This window comes from Gorilla gorilla, chromosome 19, assembly GCF_029281585.2.
Source record: "Gorilla gorilla gorilla isolate KB3781 chromosome 19, NHGRI_mGorGor1-v2.1_pri, whole genome shotgun sequence".
Taxonomy (NCBI): Eukaryota; Metazoa; Chordata; class Mammalia; order Primates; family Hominidae; genus Gorilla; species Gorilla gorilla.
The window spans coordinates 57,923,943-57,938,101 of NC_073243.2; positions in this window are offsets into that span (position 1 = coordinate 57,923,943).

Sequence of the window (14,159 nt, forward strand, 5' to 3'; positions counted from 1 at the left end):
CTAAGTCCCAGGTTTTCAGAGCCAATTATGGAAGGACGGACGGATCAGAATTACGAGACAACAGCTGACCAACAGGTTAATATGTCCATAACAAAAATAATGAATATTGACCCTAAGTAGACACAGTAAATAAATAGTTTACTTCTGTTCAGTTGAGGTTTTGCAGCCAAATGAGTTGCCTGCAAATTTTTAAGAATTGGAGATTTTGGGATTTTGAAGTTATGAATAAACTGGTTATGAATAAACTTATACTGTGCTGTATTCGAAGAAAACACCTTATATGCTCTCCGAGTGTTCTTGAAAGATTTTCTCTCTGTAAGCATTTTGCTTGAATCACTGTGAACACAGAAAGATAGAGAGACTTCTCTGAGAATAACTAGGCACACACAGATCTTATCTGTCCTCTTCCTCTTGAGTGCAAGCTTGCCTGCAGAAAGATGAGTTACCTTCTGCTTTAGCAGATCATAAATAGAACCTGCACAGGCCCCTTCTACGTGGGAAGGCCTGTGCAAGGTCAACTTTACCTATGACTGGAATTTAGTAGGGTAAGCCCATACAGCAAAGAGATTAAAAGCCACATCCTCTAATTTGGCCTTTAACAGCCATAAAGATAATATTTTGACTTCTTTCTTTATTCAGTGAAGGTAGAAAAGAGTGGTACAAATATTTGGGGATCCCTAGAATCACTTATTGTTTAACATCATAATGTAGATTTTAAAATTCATGAATAGAAAAGGAACTTTTGCAAATATTGTCTACTTCTTAATGGCATCAGCCTATACTATCTTGGAACATTATTGATCCTTGGGAGATGTATGCTATAATGTTCTGTCCTATAAGTAAAATAGTTAAAGCATGAGGTGTGTTGAAATCCAACATAGTTGGTCCTTACTCACTCTGGATTTTCTTTCAAAACTTGGAGCACAAAAAGCTCTTTCCATCTTCTATGTTTAGCATATGCTGTTATAATCAGCATTTATTGTGTTGCTGAAATCCTGAGATAATTTCTAGAGTAAATGACTCACACTTGAGAAATGTGCAAATGGAATAGGAGAGAGGGATCCAGGATGAGGCCCTAACCTGTGAGCAGGATGAAATTTAATGCAAGAACATTTAGAAGCACTTAGGTGGCACTGAAAATCTGAAAGGAAAGCAAGGTGATTAGGAACTAAAAGTACATGGGAAAATAATGCCTTTGTGAAGAGTAGCTTGACCTTTTACTTGGTAGTCCTTTGGACTCTGAAGGAAAATCTATTTATATTAAACTTGTACCTTTGACCAGATTTAGCCATTCACCATGTTTGCTAAAATTCTATTTATAAAGCTCCCTAAACCTTGAATTTAAAAGCTGTGCATGTATTTGTCCAGCCAAGGTGCGTATCTTGGGTTAACTGAAGGAATGATTAATAATAAAGTAGTATAGTTTTTCACATCTATATTCTTTATCTGATGCCAGTGGAAAGTAACATCTTTTTGGAGTCTCGAGCTTGGGTTTCCAGGTGATGACAAGAAATACAGTGAGTACTAACATATAATAAAATTGACTGTAATAGGTGGGATAAAAGCACAGACCCGTGAAGGAATGAAGATTGACAATTCAATTTTCCTATGCTAGAAGATGCTGACATAAGAACCAGATGGGGTGGATTTCCCAATTAATGAAATTAATTATATAAAACCTGAGGCTGCTAAATACAAATGCACATTCTGAGTTCCCCCAAATCCTTGGACCTGCACAGAGTTTTGTTTTGTTTTGTTTTTGTTTTTTGAGAGGGAGTTTCTCTCTTGTCACCCAGGCTGGAGTGCAATGACACAGTCTCGGCTCACTGCAATCTCCACCTCCCGGGTTCAAGTGATTCTCCTGCCTCGGTCTCCTGAGTAGTTGGGATTACAGGCATCCGCCACCACGCCTGTCTAATTTTTGTGTTTTTAGTAGATACAGGGTTTCACCATGTTGGCCAGTCTGGTCTCAAACTCTTGACCTCAGGTGATCTTCCCACCTCAGCCTCCCAAAGTGCTGAGATTACAGGAATGAGCCACCATGCCCGGCCCTGCACAGGTATTTTTAAGGAGTACAGATACAGTGTATTGACAGGATTTTGTTAAACCCATAGGTGATTTAAGAAACCTGAAGCTACTTTCTAATTATTAGAAAGACAGTCTCCAATTCAAATAGGTCCACCTGCAACCAAACAGAAGAAGACAAAATTAAATGAAGGAGAAATTAAAGAGCAATACAAGGAGACCAGGGAGGCAGAGTTGGGGGAAAGAAAAAGTTTCCATAGAGTCCATATCCAAGGTGAACCAGAGCATATCCCTGAGCACTCCTTGCTCTTCTTGAGTTCCCTCATCTTCAAGTTTATTATGAAGTAATCGATCTGTTTGTTCACACATCTCTTTACTATCCTTTTGTTACAACCCACTTTCCCCAATAGGAAATTCAGTCTCAGAACCTCTACAAGAGGGAGGCTGAAATCTCATAATTAAAGAGTATCGTGGTTAATATCTATTTTTCTGTTTGAAATAAATGTCTTCAAAAATACATACTTTTAAATTTAATGCAATCTTCCTGTTTTTTAAAGCTCCTCAAGCCACTTAGAAGTCAAAACATTTATTATGTTATTGAATGAATAAGAATTTCTCACTTGATCATAAACTTATATATCTGTTCCTATTTCTAATATAAGTAGCATTGTCAGTGTCCTTGGGTCTTCAGAAAGAAAAAGAAAGATAAAAGAATATAGACCTTGAATCCAGAGAGTTGAAATATAAACTACAGACAAAGATAAAAGCAGCAGTGTTGTTGGCTATTTGATTCAAAGTTATTGGAACAACATTCTTCTGTCAGTGTATAAATTCCAGAGTCAGGTTTGTATTATAAGAGTGGAAATCATATTGCACAAATTAAATTGTTTTGTATGTGTACATAACATCATTGCCTACTATGGCTATCTCTGTAGGAGTTGGAGTGGCTGCTTTCCTATAGAGGAAAGAGATGTTCAAACACCTTATTTCATAAATATTTACAAATATGTATCAATCAAAATTTTTTAAAAATAATAAAAAATAAGGGAAAATCTTTACCTCTGAATAGTGGCTACAGCAAGAATATAAAGAATTGTGCTCTTGCTAGCCAATCTGCTTCAAGGTCCCTGTATATCTCCTCCCTACAAAAAAAGAAAAAGAAGTAAAAGGAAAAAAAAACAGTTGTTCTATTTCTTTCCATTACTTCCTGCTAAAGTAAACTGAATGCGAATTGGTTTGAATTTTGACTATCTAATACTAGTTAGATATTTTGAAAATCTGATACTAGCTAGATATTTTGAAAATCTAACACTAGTTAGATATTTTGAATATCTAATATTTAAAATGGGGAGCAGGACACACTTATCACAGAAAAATTTTTCTTTGGTGATTAGACTAATATTAGAAAATCATGCAGGCCCTTGTATATTTCTCTTGGAAAACTCATTTATTTTACTGTCTTTTGTACTCTACACTACTGCCAAACTATACCACATGATGTTCTTCTGCTTTTTTTTTTTTGCACCTACATGCTTTGTGAGATTCTGTCTAAAAAATTCTTTCTTTGAATCTTCACATGGCTAATTTATCCGTGTGATCTAGCTCCAAAAGTTTTTTCTATCTCCTACACTTTTTTTACCTTCCTCATGTTGTGCTATAATAACCCGTGCTTCTCTATGTATAGCTGTATAGCACTGACTTCTGGTTTGTGCCCTAATGTGGAAAGAGATTGGAATTTATCACTCCTTTTCTTGCAAAAAGAAAAAACTGGACAAAAGGAAAATCAATGACTTTTGTTGAATCTGTCAATGAGATGACATTATGAGGCAAATTGCCATCTCCAAATCTGGAGAGATAGGCTGATACAGAGAGTCACAGTTGATATGCTTGTTCATAGCATAAGTTGTTGAAGCCACATCCTGGTAGAAACACTGAAATGGTCATTTTCACAAACTGTTGGAGTCCAAATGTGTGTTTGTGTAGACTAGCATGAGAGTATAAAATTTCTTTGGGCCACAGTTTTAGGGGAGCCACCATATTTTCATAGATTTTACCTCTAGGAAAAACTTCTCCCCCTGCAAGTTCTCGTGGGGAAAATCGGAAGAGATGCCCTCAGGATTCTGGCAGAGGGTGGGAGAAGTAATCATAAAACACACTCACGACCTTCTCCATATAAAAGGCCTATATTCTAGCAGAAATGACTTTACCAAAATCTTATGCCATTTGGGGAAGGACATTCCTCTTGCCATTAGAACCTCTTGTTGCCTTGCTATCTCACCTAAGGAGTAAATAAACAAGTATCAAACAACAACAACAACAAAAAATACTCAAAAAGGATTGGGGAATCAAGGAAATAGATTGGGGACACTGCAATAAGAGAAGGAGAAAAAGAAGTTGTATCACTAAAAATATACTTGTGAATGTCACAGCCCCAAGACATAAGTTCACCAAAGGTGGTAATATTCAACTGGAAAATTATAGAACTCTGTTCTTCACACATAAACAATGCTTGAGTATGACAGAGGATTAGAGATATAATAGCTGCAAAATATAAATGCTTTCTGAAGAACACACAGGGAAGCTCAAACTCAAGAGAAAAGACAAAAATTAAGGAACTAGAGAATTTTGAAGCTTCTGGCACCTATAGCTAGAGTAAACATTAAACGCAGCCAAGTCTTAGCCCATACATCTCGCTAAACATCTCTTTATGCCCTCACATTATGCGATGCATATGTCCAATTTTCAACCAAAAGTGACAAAACATGCCGAAAGGCAAGTAAATAAAAGCAGTCTAAAGAGATAAAGTAATAATCAGAAATAGACTCAGACATAAATGTTCAAATTATTATATAGGAAATTTAAAATAACTATGACTAATACAAGCTATTTCCTATCCGAAATGCTTGATACCCAAAGTGTTTTGGAGTTTTTCAGATTTTCAAATATTTGCATTATACATAAGGAGATGCCTTGGGGGATGGGACCCAAGTCTAAACATGAAATTGATTTACATTTCATATACACCTTATACACGTTGCCTGAAGGTAATTTTTCATGATGTTTTAAATAATTTTGTACATGAAAGTTTTTATGCCTTTTGACTGTGATCCAATACAGATAATTTTGGATTTTAGATTTTTGGATCAGGGTTCAACCTGTATGTCAAGGCTCTAATGCAAATAGCTAGACAGCAAGCAAGAAGGATACTCAATGTAAGCAGAGACATGGAGACACTACAAAAAACTCATGTTGTAACACGTATCAATGCTTATTTTTACTAACAAGTGATATTCCATTGTATGGAACTTTGTTAACCAATTCATCAGTTGATGGAAATTGGGTTGTTTTCCAGTTTTAAGCTATTATGTATAATGCTACTATAAACATTTGTGTACAAGTTTTTATGTAGATGTATGTTTATATTTCTTTTGGGCATGCACTTAAGAGTAGAACTGCTAGGTAATGTGCCAACTCAATGTTTAACATTCTAAAAAGCTATTAAATTGTTTTTCAAAGCAATTGCATCATTTTACATACCCACCAGCAATATGTGAAAGTTCTATTTTTTCCCCATCTTTGCCAATGCTTGTTATTATGTATATTTTTAAGTATAGCCATCCTATGGGTATGAAAGTGATATCTCATCATGGTTTTGATTTGCTAGATCATTGCTTTAGAGAAATGTCTATTAAAACTACTTGCCCATTTAAAAAAAACATAAATACGAAACATGAGAAACCAGACACTGTAACAGAAATGAAGAATGTCTTTAGACTCAACAACATACCTGATACAGTAGAGGGAGAACTTTAAAGCTTACAAGAAACCTCCCTAACTAAAAAAACAAGAGAAAAAATGGAAAAACAAAACAGCACAGAACAGGTAACCACTACAGGATAATTTTAAAAGGTATAACAATGATGTAACTGGAATGTCAGAAGAAAAAAAAGGCAAAAGAAATATTTGAATAAATAAAGATCAAACCTTTGCCATCATAATAACAGATTTCAGGACCCTTCCAAGATCCAGAAAGCTTAGAGAACACCAAGAGTGGGATACATACCAAAACAAATAAACAAACCCCACCACCAACAGCTATTATAACAACTACAACAACATCAAACGTACACTTATCTATCACATAGGAACTGAAGAAAGCCGAAGACAGAAAAATCTTGATTAAAGCCCTGGGGCTAGGAGTGTGGGAGGGAAATGACTTGTCTAAACTGGAACAAGGATACAAGTTAGAGTGAACTTTTTATCAGAAACCATCAAGCAAAAAGAGAGTAGAATGAAATATTTAAAGTATTCAAAGAAAGTCAACTGCCAACGCAGACTTCTGTATCCAGTAAAATTATGCTTCAAAAGTGAAGGACTTTCTAAGACAACAAAAAACTAAAGGTAATTCACTGCCTGCATACCAGCCCCAAAAGAAATGTTCAAAGAAGTTTTTCAGGCAGAAGCAAAATAATATAAATCAGCAGCTTCGATGTACATTAAAAAGAAGAAGAAAAGAAATAAATGAAAGCAAAGTGAAATATATTACTTTTCTTACTCTGACCTAATCTAAAATATAACTAGTTAAAGTCCTAATAGTAATATTTTAGGTTATCACAGTATATGAATAAGTAGAAAGAATGACAGCAATGTCACCAGGAATGAGAGGAAAGAATTAAGAATACTTTTATAAGATACATGTACTATGCATGAAGTGTCGTAGTATTATTTTAAGATGGACTTAGATTAGTTAAAAATGCACAGTGTAAACTCTAGGAAAACTGCTAATTTTTTTTGAAAGAAGTATAACTGAAAAAGTAAGTGAGCTGATCAAATTGAACGACATAAAATTTTCAATTAAAACCAGAAAAGGAAAAGAAGGAAATAGCAAGGACAAAGAAGAAACACAAGAAGTAGAAAACATTTAAAACATGCTAAATACTAGTCCAACCACATCACTTTAAATGTAAATTGTCTAAATAACTAATTAAAATATGATTGTCAGAGTGTATACAAAAATCAATACCTGGCTGTATGTTGTCCGCTGTGAAGATCGAATTGGGCCATGGCAAAAGAAAATCTCTTTGAAAAATGTGGTTGCTCTCTCCTTTTGTAACCTAGTAAAAATGTGGAGAGATCAGTTAACGGGAAATTACATGTGTACCTTTAAATTTATTATATTACTTTTCTTAGGAATTGCTTTGATTGTGGTTATTTATTTCAAGAATATCAGTAGAGAGCCACGGTTTCTAAAATGTGTGCTATGGTAAAAACAAAGCAAATCTCTAGTTATTTTATATTCATAAAGATTTGGTCATTAAATGCTGTACTGTTTATCAATGGTAGTAATGAAAGGACATTAGCTTTCTGAGAAACAATTAAATACAATGTTATTTACTTGGTTTCAAACTCATAGTTGATTTCTTAAGTGTCCTCAAATGCATACTTCTTCCGGCATTCCCGGATTTTGACAGCTCCTAGATATGTGCCCATCCATCTTGGTAAACGTTGCCTCCAGGTTATCAGTTAAAAGTGAGATCTTAGAATGTCTTCATTTTAAAGTTCTGTCTGCAGTGGGACAGTCACACACAAGTTTAATCGACTGAATTACAGAGTGCACCTAGGGAAGTCTACTCAATCTAGGTTAAATACATTAGATAATATCTGCTTCTTACCACACAATGCCTTCCATTCCTAAGCCCCTATAGAATGAGAGCCATCTTTTACTCATTACACATTTTCACATTCAACACTCAATATCTTTATCATATAATCATACAATGGCAATCATATTGTTTGTAGAAGGCACCTGTATTTCTTTGCTTGTCTTGATGCTTGTTTGCTTGTTGGATGGCACCAACAGTTTCTCTGAGCTCTTTCTATTAACACCTGCTTCTGGACTGGATTATCTCCTGTAATGTAAGAAAATTACTAAAAATGCTCTTTTGATAACACAGAATGTGCATACTATTTAACAAAGAATGGTGGGAGGGTAGCTAATATTAAATAAATTTTGTGATAAGCTTTGAGTGTTTATTGAAAAACAATCATTTTTTCTCCTATTTGAATTTTTTAATCTACACTTTGTCTTAAAATATTCTATTGAAATATATTTATCTTGGGAGACCTGCTATAAAATAAGGATTATTAAGTAGATTGATTACTTTCCAGCAATAAAAGCAACACCATGACCATTTATATTTTCTCTTATTGATTTTTAAGCAGCAGAGCCCTAGAGAGGAGTATTGTAACTCAGTTAATTGAATGAATTTTCATGGGAATTTCAAGTGCTCTCAAATAAACTAATTGTATTTTTACTAGTGTATGTAAAAATTTACTTTTCGTAGCTACCACTATTTGTATTCACAGGACAGTATTAATAATAACCTGAGCCCATAAGACAATGTAGTTTCTTAAATATTTTCTCTTGAGCTAGACTAAAAAAGGTATAATCTTCTGAATTGCAATCCTAATTTGAATCTAATTTCTTTCTCAAGTAGAGTAATTTTATATAAGCCCAGCCTAGTGAGTCACTGGAAATTGAATTCTTCCCTGTAATTAAGTAACAAAGAAAAATTCCTATTCAGCATCAGGTCTCAGGCCAATAGAAAGTAAATAATATGAACCTCTGATCACTAACAGGCAATATTATGGGGTAATAGCAAAGGCAAATTCTTTTGCAACTGACAGGTGACTGAAAAGGCTAGAAATATAGATTTATTTTGTATTTCTGCTTACATTATAATATTTACATGCCAAAGGATAGTGAAAAAAGTCATTGCACATGTAATGAAATTTAGGAGAGGTACTGACATATATAAATCAGAGACCTTGACGTATCTATTGTTTAAGACAAGGATGACTATAATGTGACAAAAATGGCAAAAAAAGTTGTATCAATTAAATTTTGTCTCAGGTGGTGATTTTAAAATAAAATATATCATATTTGTATAGAATGAATTATTTAGTATTATTTTCTCCAGTAAAGTAGTTTCTTTTTGCCAAAGCTAATTTATATTTCCAGAATAAAGTAGATAAATTAAAAGCTTACTTGCATAATATTTAGGCAACGGCTTTTTGAAGCATTTCCTTATGAATGTTCTTGTAACGTAAGCATGTAGAGAAGCAGAGGGCAGTGAGGGAAAAACAGGAATCTTATATGTGGTCTAAAAGGCACTTCCATTTCCCACTTTTCCCCCTAGTAAATAAAGACAGGATGAACAGCTAAAATTACTAATTGGTTTACTGATCAGTTGTACTTTGTTCGATTGATTTGCAATTAATTCTGGTTTGTGGTGCACTGAAGAAGAAGGTTGGCGCCAACCTTTGAGGCAGCTGATACGTAATACCCTGCTGGAGTCTGCAGGGCAGGGTATTCATACTTGGTTTGGAGACAGCTCCTAGAGCCTCTCATGAAGAATTGCTCTGCTCCATGATCTTTCGAGGGAGGCTGAGCTCATATTATTTCTTTCAAGAAATAGTAAAATGCAGTCTTCAGTTTGAGTTTTAATCTTGCATAGTTAGGAATGCAAATACCACATACAAACAAAATTTCAAAGTATCAGTCCTTTCAGTTCTTAATTTGCTCATTTTCTTTTTCCCCTACTTGTGCCCCAAACTCCACATATAGTCATGTAGTCACACACATGCTCGTGAGTGCTCATGAATGTACACACACACACACACACACACACACACACATTCTTCCATTTGGCTAAAGAGATTTTGATAAACTTATTTGACTTATTTCTAATGAGAGAAAAGGATTCATTAAAACTTAAATATTAATCTTTCTAAGTTAATTTTAAATTAATATCCATTTTAAATAAAGTCAAAGGCTGAAAAAACAAAACTTTATTCTTAAAATTGCCACTATCAGACAATCAATGGGTTAAGTGTGGAAGGCAAAAATATTTTCTCGGTCTTGACGACACTCTGCGTTTGCTGACTCTGCTGCTGTTAGTCCGTGTTTACTCCCCTCACTAAGAAAATCGTGAGTTTCATGCCTTCTGGTCTTAAGTAATTTATTCTGTCTATATCAAATTCTTTATAGAACATTTTATACTGTTATTTATCCACTGTATTTTCCTTAGTCAGAACTATATTATTGCTATTATAAAATTATATGACCTCATTTAATAAAAATCGAAACTATTCTTAATATATTTTTTGACTGTAAAATCTAAACTCCTTTTACATAAATATAGAATGTAAAGTTTCACAAAAATATTTTTAAACCTTGTTTGTATGTTTTCCTGCTCTTCTATAATGGTAAGATTTGTCTCACACTCACTACTGATTCTCTGAAGCATGTGAGCACAATTTTCTTCCACTGATACCTGAAAAATCACTTTATCAGTTAGGACTGCATTAGGTGCACTTAGCAGAAACTGTGATACAATTAGTGTTTGCTTGTTTGTTTTTCTTACCCTACATGAAGGGGATGGGGGTTAGGCAAGCCACAGCTGATACCACTTTTTAAGAACCAGGCTTTTTCTTCCTTCCTTTGCCATTCTTAGGGAATGACTAATTTTCATGGTTGATAGTCATCCATTGCACTTCCTATCATCATCTGTTCCACTTTCCCGATGGGAGAACAGAAGAAAAGAAGTGAAAAATCAAAGACAGCCTCCTGTGGACCATCCAGTGACTTACGCTCATTGATTAGGACTGCATCATGTGGGTGCACCAAATTTCAAGAAATTCTGAGAGGTAAATATGTTGGATGGGATACCTTGCCACATAAAAAAAAAAATGGAATTCTCTAGATAGGGAAAAAATGAGAATAGATATTGAATTTAATATTTACTTATTAAATTTAATACTTATTAACATTAAATGAATATTAAATTTGATATCCACATTTAAGACTCTGAAGCTGTATTTCCATTATTTTCTTTCCATTGAATAAATGAATGAATTTAATCATTAAGGAATTTATAACAAATTTATCCAGCATCTACATGGCATTTCAATGCCAATCAGAATGCCAAGTATTAAAAATACAAACTAAAGCAGTATTAGTTTGCTTTTTAAATAAAAATTTTCATTTTAGCTTTTGCGGGTACATTGCAAGTGTATGAAATGTTAGTTTTCTAACACCAAAGTGCATAGAGTTTATGGGGAAGTCAGTCATGGAAACAGGTGATTGGAATGATGTGTGATAAAGGCCCTTATCAAAGTATATGTAGGGAAGGATTCCAGGAGTCAGGACGTCTAAACCCAGGTTCAAAATATAAGAGTCTATGAGCCAGGGGAAGTACGGTGGGAATTGGGTAGAAAAGAAGGGAAGGAGGAGCTAAGCCAACCAACAGGACAGAAAAGCAATAATGTAAAGTCAAGAAATCCCGGTACTATCAGGAAACTCTAAGAAGGTTAATATGACCAGACAAGAGCTTGTGTATGTCGAAGGTGTGGGAAGTTGGCAGAGGTGGGCCTCGTTGGTTATAAGGGGAAGGTTGGGGTTGGAAAACATGAAATTGGGGATAAAATAAAAGGCTCTATTATGAAGGGCTTGTTAGCCAAACTGAGGAATTTGATCTTGAAGGCAAATAGAAAATTTGACAAAATATAATATGACTTGGTTTTCAGAAGTATATAGTTAATTAGAGGTAAATAAGAAGCTGGGAGCAAGGAGATAGTTTAAAACTATTAGTAGTTGCAATACATTAGGAGAGAAATTGCAAGAATGTGAGTTAAGGTCCAGGGAATAAAGGGAGGAGGTAGATTCCAAAAGAAGAAAACGGTTTCTGGGCAGAGGAGTGGTTTAGATAATGGGTGGTTGTGACAGAAGCAGGAGTCATGAATGGCTCACGGTTTCTTAACCGGTTAGACAGAAACACAGGAGTATTATAGCTTAGGGTGTAAGAAGTTTAGTTTTGGATGAATTTAATTGCAGGACATTCAGATGTTATCCAGTCTATCAGAGTTTTGAAAAGAGAAATGAGTAAGAAATCCCTCTGTAGGACATGAATAAATAACTGGTAAGTGATTCCATGGAAATGAATATTTTCCTCTTGGAAGAATGAGAAGCATAAGAAGAAAGAGCCCAGGATAGAACCCCGAAAAACACTAAGAGATTAGAGACTGATGAGTGAAGAGAACTTCATTAAAGACATTAGTAAGAAGTGACTACAACCTAAAAAGGAACCAGCAGAGAAATCTGTCCTTTAAATTAGTGGAGAGTATCTTAAGAAAGCAGTAGTGGTCTGCATTAATTTCTTGAGAATCTGTCCATCATTACTAACACTATTTTTCTTGTGGAGGACATTGGCATTGTAAAAAGAAAAAAACATCTCACTGACATTTGTAACTAAGGAAGACCTAGGTCCTAACAGTGGCTCTCAGTACTAAATCCTGCATCTCCCAGAGCAGATATAAAGTTCTGGTCACATGATTGGTGCTAAGAAATTTTTTGCTATCCAATATCTTACCAATTAAAAATGGGAATGAAGGTTGGAAAACAGAATATCTATGATTTGGTGAAAATCACAATTGCAGAAATTATTTTTTAAAAAGTCTTACCTCAAAGGTCAGTATTTCATAAATTAAAATATAACTAATAAATTGTTGTAAGTTAGAAAAAGTCACAGAAGGCCTAAATTAATATGTTACATAACCAAATATAGGTTGGTGCAAGAGTAATTGAGATTTTTGCCATTGCCTTTAATGGTAAGATATTTGATAATATATTTTTTAGATCTTGGAGTTTAAAAAAAACTTCTTTATTTTTTTTATTTTATTTATTTTTTTTGCAGCTTCTGATGAATGGAACTCTCTTTATTTAGATGTAAGGAAGTGACTAATTAGAGAACACTTTTTCCCAAAAGCATGCAGTCTTTTTTTTTCTTTTTTTTAAAATTTTATTATTATTATACTTTAAGTTTTAGGGTACATGTGCACAACGTGCAAGTTTGTTACACATGTATACATGTGCCATGTTGGTGTGCTGCACCCATTAACTCCTCATTTAGCATTAGGTATATATCCTAATGCTATCCCTCTCTCTTCCCCAAAACCCCACAACAGGCCCCAGTGTGTGATGTTCCCCTTCCTGTGTCCATGTGTTCTCATTGTTCAATTCCCACCTATGAGTGAGAACATGCAGTGTTTGGTTTTTTCTCCTTGCGATAGTTTCCTGAGAATTATGGTTTCCAGTTTCCTCCATGTCCCTACAAAGGACATGAACTCATCATTTTTTATGGCTGCATAGTATTCCATGGTGTATATGTGCCACATTTTCTTAATCCAGTCTATCATAGTTGGACATTTGGGTTGGTTCCAAGTCTTTGCTATTGTGAATAGTGCCACAATAAACATACACGTGCATGTGTCTTTATAGCAGCATGATTTATAATCCTTTGGGTATATACCCAGTAATGTGATGGCTGGGTCAAATGGTATTTCTAGTTCTAGATCCCTGAGGAATCACCACACTGACTTCCGCAATGGTTGAACTAGTTTACAGTCCCACCAACAGTGTAAAAGTGTTCCTATTTCTCCACATCCTCTCCAGCACCTGTTGTTTCCTGACTTTTTAATGATCGCCATTCTAACTGGTGTGAAATGGTATCTCATTGTGGTTTTGATTTGCATTTTTCTGATGGCCAGTGATGATGAGCATTTTTTCATGTGTTTTTTTGGCTGCGTAAATGTCTTCTTTTGAGAAGTTTCTGTTCATATCCCTTGCCCACTTTTTGATGGGGTTGTTTTTTTCTTGTAAATTTGTTTGAGTTCATTGTGGATTCTGGATAGTAGCCCTTTGTCAGATGAGTAGGTTGCAAAAATTTTCCCCCATTCTGTAGGTTGCCTGTTCACTCTGATGGTAGTTTCTATTGCTGTGCAGAAGCTCTTTAGTTTAATTAGATCCCATTTGTCAATTTTGGCTTTTGTTGCAATTACTTTTGGTGTTTTAGACATGAAGTCCTTTCCCATGCCTATGTCCTGAATGGTATTGCCTACGTTTTCTTCCAGGGTTTTTATGGTTTTAGGTCTAACATTTAAGTCTTTAATCCATCTTGAATTAATTTTTGTTTAAGGTGTAAGGAAGGGATCCAGTTTCAGCTTTCTACCTATGGCTAGCCAGTTTTCCCAGCATGATTTATTAAATGCGGAATCCTTTCCCCATTGCTTGTTTT